The 26,469-nt window shown below is 39.6% G+C and overlaps 1 protein-coding gene across 1 annotated transcript in view; it reads right to left on the reverse strand.

Annotated features, from left to right (window-relative positions):
* CHRM3 (cholinergic receptor muscarinic 3) overlaps nt 1–26,469 on the reverse strand; it is a 522,351-nt gene that overhangs the window by 365,012 nt on the left and 130,870 nt on the right. The window contains exon 2 of the mRNA XM_011287200.4: nt 10,907–11,015. The gene's annotated coding sequence lies outside the window, so the exon portion shown is untranslated. The remainder of the gene's footprint in view (nt 1–10,906; nt 11,016–26,469) is intronic.

The following is a 26,469-nucleotide window of genomic DNA, read 5'->3' on the forward strand; positions in this document are numbered from 1 at the left end:
AGCTACTCAAGGCCCTCCACCTCGGCACTGTTTTTGCCCCATCGTCTAAAAGCCATTAGACATTACCATTTGACTACACTATTTTTTAATCTAGGTTATTTTAAAGAGCTAAATTTAAAAATGCTCTCTCAAGAATGGCTGCAAAGTCTTGTGTAGCACTTTTTTGCATCAAGCATTGATTTTCACATCAGTGGCATGAGAGTTAAGTGATCTGGAGTTGGGAGAGCCACCAAAACCACGTATTCAAAAAACCTAGAAAGTAGACTAAGTTGTCAAACATGCAACTGGGCTTCATGCAAAGAAAAGAAATACTTTTTTTAAAATAAGTGCAGTTATGATGTTTATCATCTCCCCCAAAAGGAATGGGCTATTTTATTTATCACTGCAATCTAAGTAAACAGAGTTTAATATCTACTTACTTGCTGAGCTTAAGAGGTCATTATATGGCATCCAAAAATCACTAAAAATTTCTGACTCACTTTCCTGTAGGAAAGCTGGTTCAGCACAGTGCATGGCTGCCACTTTACCCAATTTTTTTTTATTTTTCCTTTTGTCACCAGCTCTACATCAGATACTACATTTCTAATTAGGTGATGGATATCAATCAATGAATGGTTCTGGTTCTATACCCAACTTCCATGGGATTAGGTGATACAAGGGCAACACATCCATGCCACTCCGTGCTTCAGCAGAGAAAGAACTTGAACTTCGACCGAAGTTCCAAAACACTGGAATTGCTTCTCTTCTCTCTGTTATTTTTTCCCTTTTGGGCCTCATGGTGTGCAAGCTATCTGTCCCCCTCAGTCACTTTTAGCCACTCTCGGTGTAATCTGATGATGTACACAATAGTCTTGAAGTTTTCTCCTGTAGGTTCTGGAGCACCTAAAAAATTATCTTACAGTGAGTAAAGAAAACAAGGCAGAACTCAGCCGTAGCAATCTCTTACTCGACACATCCCCAAAGGCAAGGGAATTAAAAGCAAAAGTGAATTACTGGGACCTTATGAAGATAAAAAATTTCTGCACAGCAAAGGAAACAACCAACAAAACTAAAAGGCAACCAACGGAATGGGAAAAGATATTTGCAAATGACATATCGGACAAAGGGCTAGTATCCAAAATCTATAAAGAGCTCACCAAACTCCACACCCGAAAAACAAGTAACCCAGTGAAGAAATGGGCAGAAAACATGAATAGACACTTCTCTAAAGAAGACATCCGGATGGCCAACAGGCACATGAAAAGATGTTCAGCGTCGCTCCTTATCAGGGAAATACAAATCAAAACCACACTCAGGTATCACCTCACACCAGTCAGAGTGGCCAAAATGAACAAATCACGAGACTATAGATGCTGGCGAGGATGTGGAGAAACGGGAACCCTCTTGCACTGTTGGTGGGAATGCAAATTGGTGCCTCCGCTCTGGAAAGCAGTGTGGAGGTTCCTCAGAAAATTAAAAATAGACCTACCCTATGACCCAGCAATAGCACTGCTAGGAATTTATCCAAGGGATACAGGAGTACTGACGCATAGGGCCACTTGTACCCCAATGTTCATAGCAGCACTCTCAACAATAGCCAAATTATGGAAAGAGCCTAAATGTCCATCAACTGATGAATGGATACAGAAATTGTGGTTTATATACACAATGGAATACTACGTGGCAATGAGAAAAAATGAAATATGGCCTTTTGTAGCAACATGGATGGAACTGGAGAGTGTGATGCTAAGTGAAATAAGCCATACAGAGAAAGACAGATACCATATGGTTTCACTCTTATGTGGATCCTGAGAAACTTAACAGGAACCCATGGGGGAGGGGAAGGAAAAAAAAAAAAGAGGTTAGAGTGGGAGAGAGCCAAAGCATAAGAGACTGTTAAAAACTGAGAACAAACTGAGGGTTGATGGGGGGTGGCAGGGAGGAGAAGGTAGGTGATGGGTATTGAGGAGGGCACCTTTTGGGATGAGCACTGGGTGTTGTATGGAAACCAATTTGTCAATAAATTTCATATATAAAAATAAATAAATAAATAAATAAATAAATAAATAAATAAATAAATAAAAAGAAAACAAGGCAGAAAACACATGAATCATTTTCCAACGAAGATTGAGATAGATTATAAAAATTTTCGTTTCTGGAAGCAATCAAAATAGGAAGTTTTGGTGAGTAAGAATTTCTAAGTTTGTAATCTAAAATTATGCTTTGGAGGGGCGTCTGGGTGGCTCAGTCGGTTGAGCGTCCGACCTCGGCTCAGGTCATGATCTCACGGTTCAATGGGTTCAGGTCCCACATTGGGCTCTGCGCTGACAGCTCAGAGCCTGGAACCTACTTTGGATTCTGTGTCTCCCTCTCTCTCTGCTCCTCCCCCACTCACGCTCTTTCTCTGTCTCTCTCTCTCAAAAATAAGTAAACAGGGGCGCCTGGGTGGCTCAGTTGGTTAAGCGTCCAACTTCAGCTCAGGTCATGATCCCACAGTTTGTGGGTTCGAGCCCTGTGTTGGGCTGTGTGCTAACAGCTCAGAGCCTGGAGCCTGCTTCAGATTCTGTGTCTCCCTTTCTCTCTGCTCCTCCCCCACTCATGCTCTGACTCTCTCTCTCTCAAAAAGAAATAAACATTAAAAATTTTTTAAAAAAATAAAAAAACATTATAAACAAATAAATAAAATTATGCTTTGAAGAAAGTTTTTGCTGGTACAAAAAGCAACTGCTTTTATGTAAGCTTAAATTCATTACTATTTGTGTATACATATATTTAATGATCTATGTCACTATACAAAAGGACTTTATATATATGTATACACACACACACACACACACACACACACACACACACACACACACTCTATTCTCGTCCTCCATGCCTCCTGCTCACCAGTGGCTACCTGGAAAAACTACGAGGACAAGGATTTTGTCTGTTGTTCACAGCGGCAGGCAGGGCTGCATAGAAGGAGGTCTAGAAATATTTATTGAATGAATAAACAGAATACCTCAGTTCTCCAGCTTCAAATATTTAACTAATGTCATGTAGGGCATGATTTTCTTTCCAGATAGTTTAATCCCCTCGAATTTTAAATGACTTCAAAATATTATAATTATCTCCTTTATTTAAAAGCAAGTGTTTCTTCAAAACTATCTCTGCTTCCCAGGCTTATTTTATTGTATTTTTTTTATTCCATTTAGGTGTTGCTTGCTGGGGTTAACAGATCCGCTGAGTGCACATCTAAGGGACAGTAAAACACTGTTAATATCTCTCCATCAGAGAGAGAGAGGCAGCATATGACATGAATCCACAAAATTCTTTTCAAGCATAACTGAGCTGAAAAGAAGGAATTAATGTGAAAGCATTTGGTGAGGTGACTGGTGTACAGAAGACAGTTGTTGAGAAGAAGAATTTTAGTCTGAATTTTGTGGGAGCGATTAATTATAGTATGAAACACATGATGATTTCATGGCACTTACACTGACTGTTAATATGAAAAAAAAAAGGATATAAGAAAACATGTTGAATAAGGATGTCGTTGAACTTTGCGCATAAACTGTCCAGTCTTAAAAATGCATTTCTGATGCATTTTCCTGGAAGACACCTGCTTGTATCTGTTACTGAAGACATGACTGAAATAACTGCAGATTCTCATTTTTATTCATATCGGTTGCTGCAGAAGGATAGAAGGGGAAATCTTTAATTATAATTTTATAAGCTATTGATTCTCCAGGATATGAGAGAAGCGTGGCTCAAAACCCAAAGCACATTATATTTTCAGCACTAATTTTATTTTAAAAATCAAGTTAGTTTTCTAATTTCATAAGATATGATATGCCTCCATACATATGTGCCCCCCTGTAGGGATGAGGCTGTTACAAATTTAGGTTATGTAAGTATGGATGTGAATCAGTGGGGTACAGGGTACAGTACTCATCTCCTTTGTGAAAGGGAGATGATGAGGCCAATTGTTGCAGTTTTGTGAGGATGACACAATGATGTGACACAACATGAGACCAAAGCCTACTGCACAGTTACTAGCTCAGTACGTGGTAGTCTTCACTGTCATTGCCAAGTTTCACCACACGACTGTAAGTTCATTAGCTAAAAAGAATGTCAGGGAATAGTCACTAAGATAGTCGAATCTTCAAATACATAAAATAAAGACTTAAAAAGTTACCAGGAAACAATCTCGAAAATTTTCAAGTGTTGCCTCTGGGAATAACAACAACAACAACAAAATAAAAACCCCTACTTCTTCCCATAATATGTTATTCTTGGCATACCATGCTCTACTTATTGGAGGACACCAAAGCTTTAATATTGTGATTACCCGAGCCCTATATTTCTACATTAGTCGTATATTTCTGCTTACGCAACTGGATGAATATTCATCACTCCTACATTAGTCCTGTATTTCTGCTTACACAACTGGATGAATATTCTTGATACATGATTCATTCAAACATTATCCCTTTTTGCCAGAAGCATGTCAATCTAAAATAGCTCACGCACTGAAAACTGTCAGCCCATTTTCCTCTCTGAAATACGTCTTTACTGGCTCAATGCCTTCCGCTTACCTATCTACAGCCATCTGTGAAAGCTGAATGTACACGAAGTAACAAAGATAAATGTCGAGTGTGAAAATACTAGTTTAGCGGATTTGACGATCTTCACTGTTAACATGGTACTGTTCAAGTATAAATATTAAACTAAACAATTGTAAGTCCACTACTGTGTCGTATACGGCCACCAAAGTTAAGTTTCAGATAGAACTTCATGCGGCTACATCATGAGGGTTTCGTTTATTGACTTGGGGGGAATTTTTTGGTTTGGTTGTTTTTCTCTGTATTTCTTCAAAAACAGCTCAAACCTATAGGAATGTTGACTTACACAATATATACATTGCACCTTTCCCCACTCAGATTAATAGTAGGTATCTTCCATGGTTTCCATGGGTAAACTATGTTAAAATATCTTACACATTTTAATATATTTTATAATGAATTGAACAAAATCAATTTTAAATATATGTAATAATTACTATAATAAAACAAAACCTTAAGAACTCTTTAATGTTTTTTATATATTAGTAAACTATTAATTAATCTATTAATTCCTTAATTAATATATAAATAATTTCTTACATATTAACTTACATGGAAAAAATCATTTCCATCTCAGTCAAGAAAAGGTCAAATAATTCTCATTATTGTTGAAATGCTGTTCTAAAAATAATACATGTAATAGTAAACCCATAAGGAAGTTAGTAGAATCAGTTTTACATTTTCAAAACTGTGTTCTGTTTTTCTAAAAGTGTTAAAAATGATACAAATCACATAATATGTTAAAAGTTGCCAGTTTTCATTTTTCTGGTTATACTTTTTGCAGATCTATATATAATATATAATATTGTAATATATAATATAAAATTATATAATGTATAATATAATATAAAATTATATATATATGTATATATATACTTTTTAATGTTTTATTTTATTTTTTGAGAGACAGAGAGAGACAGAGCACGAGCAGGGGAGGGGCAGTGAGAAAGGGAGACATAGAATCCCAAGCAGGCTCGAGGCTCAGAGCTGTCAGCACAGAGCCCGATGTGGGGCTCGATCTCATGAATTGTGAGATCATGACCTGAGCTCAGGTCGGACGCTGAACCGACTGAGCCACTAGGTGCCCCTGCAGATTTATATTAATAACAATTTGAAGTAATATCCATATTGAATAACATTTCGTAGAAATCTTTTGATGTGGCAAATGCAATTATTGCCTCTTCAGTCTGAGGACAGAGAATGGTATTGTTTCTACCATTAATTTAATCAGGAATTAGTTGTTGAGCACTAGACCCTGGACATAAGAGACTGAGTAAGACGAGGAATGCCCTCAACAAGACTGCAACGGGGTAGATGGATACTTGTTAGAGACTGACTGTGGACCTCTCACCCAAAACTCAGACGTCACATGCAAATGTCCAGTGTGGTGGCATGTGGAGGGGGGCGGGGTCTTTGGGGAGGTGAGTAAGTCATGAGGGTGAAGCCCTCATGAATGAGATTATAGTTACACAAGAATCCGTGGGAAACATATAAAAGGTGCCCCAGAAAACTCCTTTGCCTCTTCCACCACGTGAGGACACGGAAAACATGGCTTTCTAAAGAGCAGACCCTTACCCTACATGAAGTCTGCTGGTGCCTTGATCTCAGAGTGCCCAGGCTCCAGAACAGTGAGGAATAAATTTCTGTTGTTCATAAGCCACTCGGTTGATGGTGAAATGGAAGCCAAGTATTGCAGAAGAAGTGAAGAATGTGGTCTCTCACTAGGGCGCGTCCGCAGTACAGAGGTGGAAGGACAGCAGGGGACGGTCAACTTTAAGAGGAGGATGGGGGTAGCTTTCACAGACGGCAGCGAATGCCAAATGAGTCCGGAAGGAAGAACTGGAGTCTGATGGACGGCGAGCACGAGGAGATGGCGACGGGCAGGTGAGACGGGGGTGCTTCCGGGTGGGCGGTCAGCGCAGAGGCTGAGATCTGAAGCCGACAAAAGAGAGGGGGCCTCGTCCACGTCTGGGGGCGTCTGCGGCTCATCTGAGGCTACTTCTGGTCACTGGGCAGCAGACGCTCGCTGTTCACGAGCTCCTCTTCCGCCCGTCCTGCCTCCCATCCGGCTCACCCGCAACCGCTCTGAGCTTCTCCCTCTCCCTGCCATGAGTGTGTTACGCTTACAGTCACAACCTCTTCTTGAAAGTCCCGCCAAGACAGATTTCGTTTCACGTCTGTCTCCGAACGACAGCCGACTTTAGTTCTGGACGCCCCCTACCTCTTCCAAACTCTGGCCCTGTGACAGGGAATGAAATGTCTCTTTGTTTTCAGAGACACGATTTGATGAAGTATTAGCGTGATAACCGACTAGATCAGACCCCTTTAAAAGGACACTTCTAAAGCCACAAATCACTTTTGAGACAAACATCGCAAGTGCGCAATGGCCACGCCAAGAAGGAGGGCGGAAGGAGGGCGATGTGAGAATCCACTTGTTTGGATGAGCACGACGACTCTGCTTCTTTTTATTACACTCTAACTCCTAATATGAGACTTCAAAACGTGAATGGTGACCATACCGAAGGCCTGAAGCATGCAGCAATGCAGGGCCCTCCGGAAGGAGGTCAGAATGACCAAGGTCATCTCTCACCAAGGGCCCCAAGCAGGGACAGCAAAGCCTATGTCTGCATACGTGGACATAAGAATGCACTTCCCCGGGGCGCCTGGGGTGGCTCAGTCGCTTAAGCGTCGGACTTCAGCTCAGGTCATGATGTCACAGTCTGAGTTCGAGCCCTGCATCGGGCTCTGTGCTGACAGCTCAGAGCCTGGAGCCCGCTCCGGATTCTGTGTCTCCCTCTCTCTCTGCCCTTCCCCCACTCACACTCTGTCTCTCTCTGTCTCTCAGAAATGAATAAACATTAAAAAAAATGCACTTCCCAAACGTTTACACCCAAAAACCTCCTCTACAACCATGACTGTCCTCATCGTGGGCAAACTCTTAAAGGCTAACGCTACTGCAAAAATAAACAAGAAGAATAACAGGCGTGTAGAAAGCAACTGTTGATAATATCACTATCTGAATTCTCAACAAGTCAGGTTAAATTTGCATGTGAAAGAGTCTCTGGGTGGTGATACTGAGGGACAGAGATGAAGTGACCAAGCACTGTCACTGTTCCAGACGGTTTATAATTAACACGTGATGGAAAGAGACTTGGTTTTCTGTTCTGAGTCGTACACAGCAGCCAGGCAATTGGCTCTTGGCTCAGATCACTGCCCCAGATTATCAGCATTTCCCACCTTGGGAACAAATAATGACTCATTTGAAATATACCACCCAGTACAAGCACTGAATTTTGTCCAGTATGCTCCCAGAGGACAATACATTAAGTTTATTTATAACAAGAATAAGTATGCAATATGGTTTAGACGAAATGTTCATGGAAGTGAAAAAGCAAACCGTCCTCCACATCGTTTTGTGACATACATTCTGCATTTCCACCTCTTTCCTCCCCCCCCACTTTTTTTTTTTTAGAAAACAAATCATTTTAAATGTGGTAAGAGCCCAATCTTTATAACAAAATAAACACTGAGTTGATATTCCCTGATAGGCTTAAAAAAGGCAACAGATTTTTTTTTTAATCAGGATACCATATTTAAGTTATGTTTGCATTTTTTAATTTGAGTTAAGTTATTCGTTTGTCTTTTTTGAAATTCTGGATCTCACAAAGTAAATCATATAATTGGGCACATTTCTAAAAGTCCCCTAAATATAACATATGGCAAGAAGGACATTTTCAGAATCGGAGTATCTCTGATTTACATTACTTTAAAAATGCATTCTATAATAATTTGTGACTATATTTTCACAACTCTCGATTCAGGTGTTGGCTACCACTGCTTGCCAGATGTTGTGTTAAATCATCCTAACAAAAGCAGTATGGAGTATTTTTAAATTCTTTCTTTCTTTTCTTTTTTTTTTTTTTTTTTTCCAGAAACTGAGACTTCGAAAGGTTCAGTAACTACTTTAGCTTCTACCGTAACATAATGAATGGTTTTGGACTTAGGGCTTTCTGATTCCAAAATCTGTGGTGGTTACCATAATCCCTCACTCTGTCCAGTGAATAATAACCATAAATGTTGATTAGTTACGAAGCATCACACAGCGCTCCTAAGCACTTGACCCTATTAACTCATGTAATCCACACAAAAACCCTATGAGATAATCCTGGGTGCCGATATACAGATGGACACAGAGATGCGGTGACCAAGCACTGTCACTGTTCCAAATGGGTTATAATTAACACGTGACAGAAAGAGACTTGGTTTTCTGTTCTGAATCATACACGGCAGCCAGGCAATTGGCTCTTGGCTCAGATCACCGCCCCAGATTATCAGTATTTCCCATCTTGGGAACAAATGATGACTCATTTGAAATACACCACCCAGTGCAACCACTGAACTTTGTCCAATGTGAGCCCAATGGACAATACCTTAAGTTTATTTATAACAGGAATAAGTATACAATATGGTTTAGACAAAATGATCGGGGGAAGTGAAAAGCAAACCGTCCTCCACATCGTTTTGTGACATACATTCTGCCTTTCCACCTCTTTTCTTACTTTCTCTCTCTCTCTTTTTTTAGAAAAAGAAATCATTCTTATTATTAGACCCATTTTACAGATGAGCAAACTAAGGCACAGAGAGGTTAAAGGACCTGTCCAACAGTGCAAAGCTGGAAAATGAAACAACTGGGTTGGTTGCAACGCCATAAATCTGACTTTAGACAGCTCCTCCCCCCCACCCCCACCCCCACTTAGGGACTATGCTACAATATTAGCAAGTGAATATATATTACCTGTTATTAAAGATTTTGTTTCACCTAAATGCAAACACTTTATTCATGTAATAAGCCATTGCCCCTTCAAAAATAATCATATCCAATTCCTGGAGAATAATCTGCAAACCAGTGTCATTGCATGGCCCTGGTTATATAACAACTTTTAAAATTTTAGTGAAAAAGTCTTTTTCAATCTTACTAAATATATTCGTTAAGATTCTCATTTTCAATCTTTTAAACACACTAACTGTATTCCATTAGCAAAAAAAGAATGGCTATATGAGGCACTGAAGAGGTTTCGGTAAAAAGGAATTTAATATAGTAAGCTAAATGAACAATATCTGGTTGAATTTCTCCATTATCTCTTAATGTCCTGAAATTAAACTGTATACAAAAAGTATCTAATATATCTTTTCTCCTCCGAGTGTAAATACCCAAACGTAGTCTAATAAAGTGTATCCAGGAGAACAGAAGCAGACATCTAACACCCATAGTTGGTGGGGACTGATGTGCACAGTATGTGTGAGAAACATGGTTGGTTTTTTTTTTTCGTGTTTAATTTACACACAATTTTCTCAAATGTGAGAAATTTATTTGGTTCATGAATTAAAGTTAAGTATGATTTTATCATTTATATTTTGGGCGAATAACACACAAAATATCAAACTGTATTGGCCAATTTAAAAAGCTGAGCACCAAATGTATGGAAGTCCTGAATCATAAATTGTAGACCTGAATTTAATAGTACACTGTATGTTAACTAACTAGAATTGAAATAAAAAAAAAAAAAACTAAAGAAAAAGCAAAGTATGATCACAACTCTTGTCCAACTCCCTCCTTGAAATATTAATCAGCCACAGATAACATCATTTTTATGGGGTTTGTAGTTAAATAATAACTTCATGTTATTATCTCACTGGACCTATAAAGTAATCTTATGAATTAGGTAAAACGGAAATTCTCTCTCATTCTGCAGATGAGGAAACTGATGCCTGAAGACCTGAGGGTCTGGTCGGATGATCCAATTAGGGTTTTCTGACACGGTATAATTCCTTTGCCATGATGCCATAAACATCACAAGTCAATTACCACATGATACTTGTGTAAGTGGCCACATGATCAGATATCTTGTTAGTTAAAACGGCAATAAAATTGAACCGTTTCAAAACATCACAGTAGGTAAAATTTTTTAGGCTTTCACTGCCAGATTTATATGATGATATTAAAGAGCCAAAGGACAGTGAACATTTCCGGTGACATTATTTTTACTCAGTTAAAAGAGAGGTAAAGTTCTATACTTCTAAACTCTGCCATAGGGATACATACACGCTTCCATACTAATATACACACACACACGCAACAGGTACCTTTTAACCTGTTCTTTCATTTTGCAACTGGCTGCCACATAACCAGAATAAATCTAGCCATGGTCATAACCACAACACGAACACAAGTATCCTGCTTCTCTTTCATTATAAATGTAGACTCTGTTGACCATCTCCATATATAACCACGTAAACGATACTGAATAGAAAATACCTACTAGTGAAGAGGCTTAGCGGCATACATCACGACAGGCATGCTTATCGTTCCGTCGATCCACAGCTCACTGAGCGACTCATAACTGAAATGTGTGCCATCACTGTTCAGATCTAAAAAAGACACACAAAGAGATAACAACGTCAGTAAAGAGTATTTCGTAGCATTCATATAAGAGTATGTTTCTGGGGCGCCTGGGTGGCGCAGTCGGTTAAGCGTCCGACTTCAGCCAGGTCATGATCTCGCGGTCCGTGAGTTCGAGCCCCGTGTCGGGCTCTGGGCTGATGGCTCAGAGCCTGGAGCCTGCTTCCGATTCTGTGTCTCCCTCTCTCTCTCTGCGCCTCCCCCGTTCATGCTCTGTCTCTCTCTGTCCCAAAAATAAATAAATGCTGAAAAAAAAAATTATTAAAAAAAAAAAAGAGTATGTTTCCAACCTCCAGCTTGAAAAAATGTTTGGTGATACATCACACTTTTCTGATTTCTCCCACAATGCATAGTGGGACCGCACTGTGCGGTCAATAAATAAGTCTGATTTAGTAGTACATTTAGCAGTAAATCGGTAGGACTTTACTGGAAGGCTATAAATTTATCCATAAAGAACAAAACAAACAAAAGGCAAATCTGACATCCTTGGATGGGGGTGGTTTTTTTAGGGCCTATGTGCTAAACATTTATATCTTGCCCGTGTATGACATTTCTTTTAGTCCTCCTAACAAAGCTCCAACACAGGTAGTCTCCTCGTTTACAGCATTTAGGGTTCAGAATAGTACAGCAGCTGGCCCCAGACTCTGACCTCTAGAGCCATGTCCTTTCACTTATCATGGGCAACGTGTAGGAACACGTGTCGTCCTATGCTTCCTGTGCCCCCTACGTCCTACAGTATGAGTGACAGATACCAAGAGATTCAAGGAAAGATGGGTCTCCTTGATCTCTGCCTCCCCTGGGGTTCTCGGGAGACAAACGTGGTCCTCTGCTCATCACTGTACGTAGACCTCCAAAGCGAGAGATCTCGTGTGGGGATGCAGAGTCTGGCACATGTAAATATTTGCTGAGTAAACGAATGAAGAAATGGCAACAAAAGTAGGAACTGGCACATATTTTTTGTCTGAGTTCACACTTTTGTTTGATCAACCCTTTCATTTACTTGCCGACATTACCTTCCTGTCTGCAACACAGTCTCGGGAGAAAAAAAAAGCAGAATACATAATCTGAAACATCAAGTGAGCTAAGGTCAAATAGCCCTCATTCAAAGAATTACAAATTCATTAGGAGTCAGTTCAATTTGCTTCAATTGGAGAGGTTCCTGAAGAACAGCAAAAGGTCAATAACAAAGAAATTTTCCAGAGACGGAAAAAGAATTCGGCTTTCACGCCTAGATCAGATATCAGCGTGCTAACAGAACTTAACCACCTTCCCCTGCGGCCAGATCTCTTCGTGCAGTCCTTCCCTTGCACAAAGACGGGGGCAAACAGAAATGGCTAAAGACCCTAGGAAGAAACTGCGTGACCACAAGGAACTAGGAAAAGCTGGAGAAGCTATAGAGAAAGAGCTACGTCAAAGACCCCGATGGTCAGACCCAATTTACCCCACTGAAGAAGCAGTGAGTGCCGTGGCTGACTGTCTGTCTAGAGCAGGGCCTGGCGAAGTGCAGCCTGCCGCCTGTTTTTGAGCTAAGAATGGGTCTTACATTTTTAAATCGCTGAAAGGAATCAAAAGAAGCATGCAGATTATTTGAAATTCAAATTTCAGAGTCTATAAATAAAGTTTTATTGGAACACAGCCACAGCCATTCATTTACATATCGTCTCTGGCGGCTTGGGTGCCACAAGGGCAGAGTCAAGAGGTTGTGACAAACCGCATGACTCCCAACGTCTAAAATACAGACTATCTGACCTTTTATTGACATGGTCGGTTGGCTTCTGATCTAAAGAATCGCTCTCCTTTGGGCGGGGATGATATTAGAGAAAGATGGGTGTTTTCAGGCAGACTAGAGGTAGGGGGTGGGAATCCAATCCTCACAGAGGATGCAGAACCCCAGGGGCAATGCAAAGGCTGCACTGAGTATGGCCAGGCTCCTCTGGGGACAGTGGGGCTTTTCCTTGGAGGAGGCACTGAAAAGGTTAGACTCAGCCACACTCAATCTGGCATACGGGTCGGGCCAATGAGGAAGGATGAAGAAATCCGGCCACCAGGATAAACGGGCCACGGTGTTCTCAACTGGCCTTGTCTAAGGATGGATTAAGGGGCGACGGAAATAAACAGACAAAAAAGCATAAAGCCTGTCAACAAGACTCTGCTGTGATGAGCACCAGGTGTTGTACAGAAGTGTTGAATCACCAACCTGTACACCAGAAACTAATATTACACTGTATGTTAACGAACTGCAATTTAAATAAAAACTTTAAAAAAAGTAAAACATAATTTAAAAATCCTATTTAAAAACCAAAAAAAAAAAAATCTGCTACAAAGCACAAGGAAACCATGCCGTCTTTATGAAGAGGAAACATTTACATCTGAAAGACACCAAAGAAAGTTAAAGTGTTGTAGAACATTCTTTGGACTCTCAGTGAAGTTTGAGACAACACAGAACAGAATCCCACAGTTTTATCTTTGCAGAAATTAATTAAACCCAAATGAATGAGAAGACATTTAAGTGGCTTTCCATTTAACTACTAATTGCATCTTGGTGAAGAAAAGAGAGGTTCTGATCTCAAAGACGTGGCTCTGAACACCAAATCCACCATATTCTTGCTGTATGACCTTGAACAACTTCATAATCAAAGTCTCATTTCCATTACCTCTGAAACAGGGTTATTTTGAAAGTTGTGAGACAAAATACGCCTAAAATGTCCAGGATATTGCCTGTTACATGGGAAGTATATTTACTAGCTTGCTACCTTCCTTCTGGATTAGCCCTGTTCACCTTCCCACCCTCCTGTTCTAAAACTCATCCATCCACCATGACAATTACGACCATAGGAAAACGTTGCTGGACATGTAAGTCTCACCTGCCTTTGCATTTTCTGCTTTCTTTGCATAGACTATGCTTTCTAACATTGAATCTTTTCTCATCTCACTGGTAAACTGCTATTCACTTGAAAAAAATGTTTAATTCAGAAGTGAATTTTGTAACCATTCTTAATCCCTTGGGCAGAAATATACAGGCACAACCTTTTTGTGCAAAAATCTGTTATTATTAAGTCATAGTGTATTATCTGTTAACATCTGTCTTGCCCAGGACGCTGTACCTTGGTCATTTTCATTGGTAAGATATGATGTGATAGCAAAATGACCAACTATAGCCTCCTGGGGAACACAGACATGTAAACACACACACACACACACACACACACACACACACACACCACATACATTCCTGCCTGCCTATTACTGGCCTAGTGCTGGAGACCACATCCGAGTCATCTGACACTTACTGAATAGACATCACCTTCCTCATGCCAGCTGCAACCTGAGTGTAATGGCGACTTCAGAAATGTCTGGTGCCCAAACACTGGTTATTTGTTGAAAGAGTAAGTGAAGAATGAGTGCAGGAAGAATGCAACAGCAAACCTAGTAAGGATCTGATATGTAAGAAATGGACACTTAGCAGGTTCTCAGTGACACTGACTGCTTAATTACCCTGGAAATCCATCTGGAAATAGACACAAAGTAGTATACATCATTTCATCTTATAGATTTGGGCAAAAGAGCTTTCGAAGTAGACTTCAATGACAATCTTCCCAATTTCCCAAACATCTACTATGTACCAGACTCCAGTGGGTACAGCCTCTAAGTCAGCTATTTCCATTTTTATTCTTTTTCAGAGGAGGAAGTTGAAGGGGAGCAAAGAGTGGGAAGCTTTTTCTTGACTAAAGTCACACAGTGAGTGGAAACTTAAGTATATCAAAGTCTAGGCATTTCCACATTAAAACTCCTTTTTGGTCTCTACTTTGTTAAAAGATGCTCTTAACGGAAGACTTCTTGTATAAACAGTCAATAAGTGATAGTTGTTGTTACTACAATTATTATAACCCAACAAAAGGGAAACAGTTTATCACTATGGAATGTTATAATGTGAAACTTATATTATGCTTTGTTTGCTGTAAGTATCGAAGTTATGCTAACATAAGGATCTGTGTCCATAAATGCAGAATACGAAAAGCTAAGAAGGCTCATCAAAATTATGAGCAATTTCATGTAGAATAAATAATAAATATTGGAAGACAGTACGGTGAAAGCAAGACCATGTGATTATAGGTAGCTTATTTGAAATTCATCCATTTATTTGAGAAAAGTGCAAACATGCATGAGTTCAAGTTTATATTTTAAAAAAGCTGACATGTATACATTTCTAAGAGTGGTGGTAACATGCCAGACTTCTCCACATTTGAAATCTCACTTTTTCCCTGAGCAGGAAAATACTTACTGCTGTTTTAGTAAGAGCTATTAGTTTGTCTATTTATTTTGCTATTGGAAATGGAAACATTTAGAGGAGGATTTAAAAAACAAGGATTACTGGAGCTAAGTTCTCTCTGAAATGGAGTCATTTAAACTATCTACTCGACTTAAAATAGAGTTTACCTTCACATTTGCCAATTAGGATAAGCAATCAACACAAGATGATACTGACTATGGTACTCCTGCAAAAAAAAAATAATTATATACTTATGTATATATATATATATATATATATATACACACACACACACACACACACACACACACACACACATACACACACACACACACATTTGTGTGTGTGTGTGTGTATGTGTGTGTGTGTGTGTGTGTGTGTGTATGCATACCGCATATAGGGAGCGTGCTATTTTAACAGAACCACAGCAAAGATAATGATGAAAGTTCTTACCCAAAAAGGGAGACAGTATTGGACAAGAGCAACAGCTGAGGCTCAAAAACATGTTGACACGTGCTCAGACAGGACCTGATATCCACGCCAGCAGATGCCCAGGTCACAGACCATCTGCATCTCCAACTTTCATCTGAAGGCAGTTCTAACCTGTGTCACTTACTCATGAAACAATTAGTATTCTCTTATGGTCATTGCATTACAACAGAAGAAAGTCACAAAAACTTAAAGAAATCTGTTTGTTTACTTATTTTTGATAGAAAGAGGGGAGGGGGCAGAGGGAGCAGGAGAGACAGATTCTGAAGCAGGCTCCAGGCTCCGGGTTGTCAGCACAGAGCCAATGCGGGGCTTGAACTCACAAACTGCGAGATTATGACCTGAGCTGAAGTTGGACGCTTAACTGACTGAGCCACTCAGGTGGCTGTAAAGAAGTCTGTTTAATCAAAAGCATCTTCTAGGAGGCTCCTGGGTGTCTCAGTTGGTTAAGCGCCCAACTTCAGCTCAGGTCATGATCTCACTGTTCGTGAGGTCAAGCCCCGAGTCAAGTTCTGTGCTGACAGCTCGGAGCCTGGAGCTTGTTTCAGATTCTGTGTCTCCCTTTCTCTCTGCCCTTCCTCTGTTGGTGCTCGGTCTCTCTCTGTCTCAAAAATAAATAAACATTAAACATTTTTTAAAAAAAGGCATCTTCTACCAAAGAAAGTACAGAAAAGTGATCTTGATTATACAACCATGAAACCTAATCATCCAGGAATCAGGAGCAGCTTCTTCTGTGTCAGTGGGTGGCTTTTCTCCCATACAAATGATTATGCCCAGAGACCTACATCTGATATATACATGGTTTAAGCGCACTAATGGTTATACCCAGCGTACATGGTGATATTCCGGATGAAAATACACATTTTAGCTAGGTTTCCCACTATATAAAGGATAATCTGATGGGTATTTTTCCTTCTCTGTTAAGACTCTAATTTTCATGGGAACTATTCTATTTTTCAATGTTCATTTATTTATTTTGAGAAAGGGAGAGAGAGAGAGAGAGAGAGAGAGAGAGAGAGAGAGAGAGAGAGAGAGAAAGCAGAGAAGGGGCAGAGAGAGAGGGAGAGGGAGAATCCCAAGCAGGTTCCACACTCAGTGCAGAGCCCGATGCAGGGCTCAAACCCATCAACCATGAGATCATGACCTGAGCCGGAACACTGAGTCGGATGCTTAACCGACTGAGCCACCCAGGTGCACGAATTAACTATTTTAGTAACTGCTGTGGACAGCTACAGTGTTAAGGTAGGAAATAATAAATCAAAAAGAATGATAGCCTTGGCAAGAAAGGCTCAGGCATAGCCAAAGTAGGAGTTATATTTTTATTTCTAAGTTTGTTTTAACTTGCTACTGGGTAGGTTTATATGTGTTTACATTTGTAATGAGGTAACTGTCACTTCATGTTTATATTTATTGGCTATTAAACTTTAAAGACTAGTTGCCCTGAAAATTAACTTCCATGCTTATTCGACATTTGCTTTCCTGATGTGCCAATTAGTCTTTATATTAATTTTAAGTAAGGACTGTTAAATTAGCTAGACAAAAATCAGTAGATTTTCTCATATGCCATTTACAAAACAGACAGCAGCTTCTAACTCTATTTAAATTTTAAATCTGACTCCAATATTATCTGATTGGGTGGAGACATCCAGTTTGGCAAGCTGTGGATAAAGGGCTCTCTTATGAATCAAAGCTGTCATGATGGTAGAGAAGTGACCAAGCCTTTTGAAGGAGGGGTGCTGTGGAGGTTAGCTAATGCAGAAAGGCGATCTAAAGTTGGGGCAAAGCACCAATAGAGGTGAGGTGGGAAGCATTTTCTATCGGCATCTTCCTGAAAAGGAAAAACCTTTCAGAGACTCTCATCGCCCTTTGTAATCACACTGAAGATGAGAGCTAAGGTAAATTGAAGAAAGAGATACTTGGGAAAACCCTCCCCAAAGGCTATCGAACAATGGAGAATCTCCTTATTTGGGCCATTCCAAGCTCCTCCTCTCCTCTCTCTTCCATCCTTCCTCTCCTTCTCCTCTGTTTTCTCGTCTTTCTCCTGGTTCTTTTTAGCAGGAGCGATATCACAGTCATTACTCACGAGCCTACTTCTGTGCCAAGCACATTGATGGGTACTTTACATGCATCTTTGTTTTCTTTTTCAGTTTTCCAAAACTGTTGCTACTGGTATTTCACAGAAGCTGAGCTTCTTCCAGACTGAATTTCACAGCCAAAGAGCCACTGAGTGGCAAAGGTAGAAACCAAACCCCAGTTGAACGGATTCTTTTAGTGAGAAAAGTTAAGAGCTCTGTGTAAATGCAGAACTCACTGCGACACTGCAGCCCCTGAGCGTGTAAGGAATCATGATGGAAACTGGCAGCTGGATTGTTATCCTTCAGAACCTACTTCCATATCAGAGAGCTACGCAATTAAACATTCTTAAATCACAGCAACAGAATAGGTACTTCCAGAGCAAATGGAATTAATGTCTGAATCTTCATGTTAAAAAGGATCATGATCACTACCAACGTTCCAGTTAATTTACGGATGATAAAAGGAAACAAAAATAAAATAATGGTTACCAGACCAAGAGGTGTCTAGACTGGAAGGAGTGGCTAAAATTTAGGGTATTTTTTTTTAACCAAACTACAACAAAATTAGCAATCTATGAATATCTCGGTCATTTGATATCTGCTAAGGATTCCAGACATAAAGCCCAAGGAAAGCAAACTTCAAAGTCATCTTTGAAGCCCAAGAAACAAAAGAAAAGAAAAAAAAAAACAAAACAAGCTTCATTGTCCTCTTAAAACCTCATAGAACCTACTACTGGAATGCGGAAGCTTTCGACTGGAATAGATCAACAGAGACAAAATCTGCATTTCTATCTAAATAAGAAAGGCTTCCTTAGGACTTCTAATGCCGTCTGCTGGAGTGCATGGTAACTTTCCAGAACTGAGAAGCCAGTGCACAAATTTTCCTGAAACCTGGAAAGGCCTTGGTTTCCTGGAGGCACGGTAATGAGGAAGGCAGCCAAGAGAACACAGAAATGATTAAAGTTGGGGTTTTCTCTTTTCGCCTTACCAGCCTGGATAGTTAGATGGCTATCATCATGAATGCCTTTGGACACTTTCCTAGTTTTGCGCTTGAAAGGAAGTGATTTAGGACTCTGAAATCACACAGTTACCTCACATGGATATTACAGTTTTCAAAATGATGACGGTTTACTAGTATTTTGGGTGAAGAGACGTCTCAGGTACATTTTGCAGTCAGAACATTTACACATTTCACAAATGCTCTTGAAGTCTTTGGAAGTGATAACACTTCCCTTAATGTCACGGAAAGACAAATGCATAAGCATTCCTTAGTGCTGATACTCAGCATTCTCTTGACTAAGTAAGGAAGACTACAGCAAACGTTGAGGGCAATAGGATACTGCGCTCTTGGGGCAGAAAGAGGACGTCCTCATGGCTTAAAGTGGCAGCAAGGTTTGTTTATGGCAAAATGTATTCAGGATTTCAGTGTGTGGCTTCACGCAGATGTCTCTGGGCAAAGCCCCTCTCTACGCTACACATTTAAGCAAGGAAAGTATCACTCAAAATGTGGATAAAAGGAGGGACTTCCACTACATTAGAGAAAGTAGGTTTCCAGTCCACCTACAAATTGATATCGAGGACAGGATTAAGAAACTAAGGACAAGCAACAGTCCTGTGGTATGGGGCATACAAGCTTTGGAACGGAACCTCCCCCCATATAAAAATGCACCATATGTGCATATTATTAAGCTCCTCTTAAGCTATGCATTTGTACAATGAATACACTCATTAAGATTATCAACCTCTGGGCAGGGATCCACTGAATTCCACAAGCATACAGCTGGTTGATGAATGCAGAAACACGCTAGTTGGAAGCCTCACCACTAACCGCCAGGGCCAGTGGGTCGAATGCACCTTTTACACATCGCCTTTTCCCCAGTCCATAGCTCCTGAGTATCAATCTCAAAACTATGGTCTCCATCTCAATAGAGACTGCTTGCCATAGGAGGACGATGGCTTTGGCCAAGAGAAAACTAGTAACCACGTCCTCCAGTTAGAACGTGGAAATAAATGATTGAGATTGAATGGAGGGCACACAAACCACCGGCTCCTCAAATACTCTGCATTGTGGGAATTGGAAAACCAAAGCCACGGTGAGAATTTTGGTAATTAATCCAACCAAAGCAAACTTGAAACCATGAGAATATACCGTATAAGTCCAGTGTTAGTCCCGCCTCCTGGACCCCAAGCGTAGAGTGGAATTGGAAGCAACAGACCTCCAGATGCTCACACCATTCTCAGACCCAGTAATGTGAAGATGGAGTCTCAACAGTGTTTCTTCACGTGCGCAGCAGGCTTGCAGCTTGAAAGCACTGAACACTATTCACCCATCCTGCTTAAAATACTCAGTCTCCTTCATTAGCAATTCCAGGGTAGGTGGGATCTCTCTAGGTCAAGGTCAAGCTGCAGCAGCCTGTGCCCAAAGGCCCAGGTGACAGCCAGTTTCACAGTCCTCACCTTTGCTCAGGCCTAACAATAGCCCTGCTCTCAACAGCCGACTGACCTCCATGACATTGACTCCTTGATGCTGGGGAACATGCTTCACAAGTATCGACAGCAGCTCCAGGCCACGAATCTGATGGGAGAGATCCCCAAACAGAAAAACAAACGCAGGCAGGAGAGGGAGAAATAATCTTCCCAATTAGACAGGCTACTTTAACCTAAGCCAAAGCCAAGGGCAACACAGGCGCCTGAAGAATTGCCTGACCAGAATGTGAAAGCATTTTCACAAGGCAGATCCCACATTCCATATGGTCTGGGGTGCTGGAAACATGGGGCCCACATGGGAAAAAAGAAATGTAAAGGGCTTAAAATATATCCTAAATGGGAAATAAATATATCCTAAATGGGTTCCACTCAAAGTTCTCAACCTGGTAACATGGCAGCAATATGGTGAACTCTCCCCTTTGGAGAGAGGAGACAAAATGCATTACAAAGAGCTTTTTGCCCCAGATGCGATGAGTGCATAGTGCCAATATTAACTATTAGAAGATTGTTCCCAACTGAGTTTAAGCCCACAGCATGCAGACTCTGGACCACCGGCACCGACTGGTGGGCATCCTCATCAATGCCAAGTTTTAATCTGTCCGTCTTCCTTCCCTCAACGAATACTTGGTGCTGAATGAATTCCAGGACTGAGGTTCTGTTAAAAGTTCAATCACCTGGTGCAAGAAAGTTGTACAGGCAGAGCAATGTGCACATGCTAAGAGACACGGTAAGCTGCAGGAGAGCAGAGGCTCTTTCTCACTGCTGCATCTCCAGTGCCCGGCACGGAGTCTGACACGTAGTGGGACAGTTCTCGGAGGAGCATCCTTACAGAAAGATGCTATCTTCAAAATAAGCCATTACTCAAGTTCAGCAGCCACCAGCAGTGGTAGGACCCTTCAGTTAATGAGAACCTTACTGCAATCAGAGTTTATTGCTTTTATTATACACTGTTAGTTACTGAGGTTCTCCCAGGAACTAGACCAAATGCTAATTGTTCCAAATACGGACTGTGCCATTTAGTCTTCCTTACTACTTTGAAAATGTATATTGGCCCCCTTCTACAGATGGGAAAACTGGTGATTCAAACTTAGGTTGGATTATGCCAAATCCCATTGACCCTCCACCTTATGAGAACTTAAGTTTTTGTTTATTTTCTGTTTCAGAGAATGTCCCTGAAGCTGGAAATGATTGGTAGACTTCTAGATGTGAGAGGTGGTAGCTAATTCTGCCCTCAGCACCTAGACATATGATAGTGATCTAGCCTGGGACCCCTTTCCCAATCCATTACGTGGGATCCAATAAAGTAACATGCATGTGAAAAAGTTTTGAAAGTTAAAGACCTAGAAATGCAAATTAGTGTGTGTGCTCACCTGAAATGCGCATCGCCATTTTGACGTGCCTGTAATGGTGCGGAAGGAGGAAGGGATCTCCGGCTGTCTAGTCAAGGCTACTGAGTCAGCCCCATGGTCAGTGGGGCAGCACAGGTGACAACCAGATTAGCCTCATCGTTGATGTACCCATTTACCAACATGGAAAGTTTGGCCTAGTCATGGGGACCTTAGTATATTTTCTTATCATGTTCCCACAAAAATTGAGGAATGGAAGGAATACAATGCTTTCCTTTCTAAAAACTTGGAATAATTTGACCTTTTGTTCCCTCCCCTAAAGGAGAATGATAATACATCAAAATATGTTATTTCCATCAGAGTTCCACAAATAGTTAAAGGATACTCCGGAATTATTTAAGGTTTTGATTATGGGGCCTTTTGCAAAACTAAAAAAAAAATCATGAAACAAATGAAATCAAGTGAAAATCAGCTTGAAACCATAAATAATATTTTAAAGTAATCTGCTTCGGTCATTTTTGTTCTCATTTTCTTACAGGTGATTAAGTTTGTAGCAAAGATTATATTAAACTTCACCAGACAGTCTTCTTTCTTAATTACCTTCTTTTAGCATGTTGTGTTTTTTTTAAAGTTTCTATTTTAATTCCAGTTAGTTAACATACAGTGTTATACTATTTTCATGTGTACAATATAGAGATTCAACAATTCCATAAATCACCCAGTGCTCATCACAACAAGTGCACTCCTTAATCTCCATCACCTATGGCATCCATCTCCCCACCCTCCTCTGGTAACTATCAATTTTGTTCTCTACAATTAAGAGTCTGTTTCTTTATCTATCTATCTATCTATCTATCTATCATCTATCTATCATCTATCTACCATCTATCTATCTATCTATCATCATCATCATCATCATCATCATCATCATCATCTATCTTTTCCCTTTGCTTTTTTTGTTTTGTAAATTCAATATGAGTAAAATCATATGGTATTTGTCTTTGTCTGACTCATTTCACTTAGCATTATAATCTCTAGCTTCATCCATGTCATTGCAAATGGCAAGATTTCATTCTTTTTCATGGCTGAGTAATATTCTATATATCTATCTCTCTATATAGATCTATATCCATAGGTACATAGATATACACCACCTCTTCTTTATCCATTCATTAATTGATGGACACTTGGGCTGCTTCCATATTGTAAATAATGCTGCTATAAACACATAGGTGTGTGTAACCCTTTGAACTGGTACTTTTGTACTATTTGGGTAAATAGAAGTGCAACTGCTGCATTGTAGGGTAGACCTATTTTTAACTTGTTGAGGAACTTCTATATGGTCTTCCACAGTGGCTGCACCAGTTTGCCTTCCCACCAACAGTGCACAAGGGTTCCTTTTTCTCCACATCCTCGCCAACACTTGCTGTTTCTTCTGTTTTTGGTTTTAGCCATTTTGACAGGTGTGCCGTGGTATCTCACTGTAGTTTTGATTTGCATTTCCCTGATAATGAATGACGTTGAACATCTTTTCATGTGTCTGTTGGCCATCTGCCTTTCTTGTTTGGAGAAATATCTATTCATGTCTTCTGCCCATTTTTAATTGATTGTTTCTTTGAGTGTTGAGTTTTGTAAGTTCGTTATACATGTTGGATACTAACTCTTTATCAGATATGTCATTTGCAAATATCTTCTCCTATTCTGTAGGTTTCCTTTAGTTTTGTTGATTGTTTCCTTAGCTGTGCAGAAGCTTTTAATTTTGATGAAGTTCCAATAGTTTGTTTTTGCTTTTGTTTTCCTTGCCTCAGGAGACATATCTAGAAAGAAGTTGCTATGGCTGATGTCAAAGAAGTTACTGCCTGTGTTCTCTTCTAGTATTTTTATGGCTTCAGGTCTCCCGTTTAGGTCTTAAATCCATTTTGAATTTATTTTCATGCATGGTATAAGAAAGTGGTCCGGTTTATTTCTTTTGTTGCTGTCCAGTTTTCTCAACACCATTTGTTGAAGAGACTGTGCTTTTTTTAAAGGTTTATTTTTGAGAGAGAACAGCATAAGTGGGCAAGGGACACAGACAGAGGGACACAGAATCCAAAGCGGGCTCTGCACTGACAGCAGTGAGCCCAATCCAGGGCTTGAACTCACAAACTGTCAGATATGACCTGAGCTGAAGTCAGACGCTCAACCAACCAAGCCACCAACGTGCCCCAAGACTGTCCTTTTCCTATTGGATATTCTTTCTTGCTTGGTTGAAGATTAATTGACCATATAATTGTGGGTTTGCTTCTGGGTCTTCTACTCTGTTCTATTGATCTATGCGTCTATTTTTGTGCCAGTACTGTATGGTTTTGATTACTAAAGCTTTGTAATGTAACTGGAAGTCCAGAATTGTGAAGCCTCCAGTTTTGCTCTTCTTTTTCAAAATTGCTTTGGCTATTCAGGGTCTTTTGTGGTTTCAATTTTAGAATTATTTGTTCTAGTTCTGTGAAAAATGCTGGAGGTATTTTGATGGGATTGCATTGAATGTGTAGATTGCTTTAGGTAGTATAGACATTTTAACAATATTTGTCCTTCCAATCAATAAGCATGGAATGTTTTCCATTTCTTCGTGCTGTCTTCAATTTCTTTTATTGTTGTTTTATAGTTTTCAGAGTACAAGTCTTTCACCTCTTTGGTTAAATTTATTTCCAGCTATCTTAATGTTTTTGGTGCAATTGTAAATGGGATTGATTCCTTAATTTTTCTTTCTGATGCTTCGTTATTGTTGTGTAGAAATGCAACAGACTCTGTGTGTTGATTTTGTATCCTGCAACTTTACAGACTTCATTTACCAGTTCTAGTAGTTTTTTGGTGGAGTCTTTGCGTTTTTTACATATAGTATCATGTCTTCTGCAAACAGTGAAATCTTTACTCCTTCCTTACATACTTGGATGCCTTTCAATCCTTTTTGTTGTCTGATTGTTGTGGCTAGGACCTCCAGTGCTATGTTGAATGAAAATGGTGCGAGTGGACATCCTTATCTTGTTCCTGAACTTAGGGGAAAAGCTCTCAGTCTTTCACCATTGAGGATGATGTTAGCAATGGGTTTTATGTTGAGGAATGTTCCCTCTAAACCTACTTTCTTGAGGGTTTGTATCATGAATGAATGTTGTATTTTGTCAAATGCTTTATCTGAATCTACTGAAATGATCATATGGTTCTTTTCCTTCTTCTTATTGATGTGGTGTATCACGTTGATTGATTTGCAAATATTGAACCACTTTTGTAAACCAGGGACAAATCCCACTTGATAGTGGTGATATTTTTTAAAATGTATTGTTGAACTTGGTTTGCTAGCATTTTGTTGAGGATTTTTGCAACCATGTTCATCAGAGATATTGGCCTATAGTTCTCTTTCTTAGTGGTGTATTTACTTGGTTTTTGAATCAGGGTAATGCTGGCCTCATAGCATAAATATGGAAGTTTTCCTTCCTTTTCTATTTTTTTGGAATAGTTTGAGAAAAATAAGTATTAACTCTTCTTCAAAATAAGATTCACATGTGAAGCCATCTAATCTTGGACTTTGGTTTGTTGGTAGTTTTTTGATTACTGATTCAATTTCTTTGCCGGTTATCATTCTGTTCAAATTTTCTATTTCTTCCTGATTTAGTTTTGGTAGGTCATATGTTTCTAGGAATTTATCCATTTCTTCTAGATTGCCCAATTTGTTGGCATATGGATTTTCATAATATTCTCTTATAGTTGTTTGTATTTCTGTGGTGTTGATTGTTATTCCTCCTCTCTCATTTGTGATGTTATTTATTTGAGTCCTTTCTCTTTTTTTCATAATAAGAACCAGCTCTTGGTTTCACTGAGCTGTTCTATTGATTTTTAGTTTCTAAATCATTTATTTCATCTCTAATCTTTATTATTTCCTTCTTTGTGCTGGTCTTAGGGTTTGCTTGTTTTTGTGTTTTTTGGTTTTTTTTTTCTAGCTCCTTTAGGTGTAAGGATGGGTTATACATTTGAGACTTTTCTTGCTTCTTGAAGTAAGCCTATATTGCTATACACTTCCCTATTACAACTGCTTTTACTGCATACCAGAAGTTTTGTCCCATTGTGTTTTCATTTTCATTTGTTTCCATGTACTTTTGTATTTCATCTTTTATTTCCTGGTTGATCCATTTATTGTCTAGTAGCATGTTATTCAATCCCATTTATTTGTGACTTTTCCAAATTTTGTTTCGTGTGTGTGTGTGTGTGTGTGTGTGTGTGTGATAATGTGTGTGTGGTTTACTTCTATTATTATAGCTTCATGGTCAGAAAAGATGCATAACATAACTTTGATCTCCTTGAATTTGTAAAGATTTGTTTTGTGGGCTAATGTGTGATCTATTCTGGAGAATGTTGTATGTGCAAAAGAATGTGTATTCTGCTGTTTTAGGATGCAAGGTTCTAAATGTATCTCTTTAAATCCACCTGTTCCAGTGTGTCATTCCAAGCCATTGTTTCCTTGTTGATTTTCTGTTTAGATGATCTGTCCATTGTTGTAAGTGATGTGTTAAAGTCCTCTACTATTATTGTATTACTATTAGTTCTTTTATGTTTGTTATTAATTGTTTAATGTATTTGAGCGTCCTATGTTGGGTGCATAAATACTTACAACTGTTATAGCTTCTTGTTGAATTGTCTCCTTTGTGATTATATTGTGTCCTTCATTGTTTCTTGTTACACTCTTTGTCTTAAAGTCTATTTTGTCTTATATAAGAATTGCTCCTCT

This window comes from Felis catus, chromosome D2 (genome assembly GCF_018350175.1).
Source record: "Felis catus isolate Fca126 chromosome D2, F.catus_Fca126_mat1.0, whole genome shotgun sequence".
Classification (NCBI taxonomy): domain Eukaryota; kingdom Metazoa; phylum Chordata; class Mammalia; order Carnivora; family Felidae; genus Felis; species Felis catus.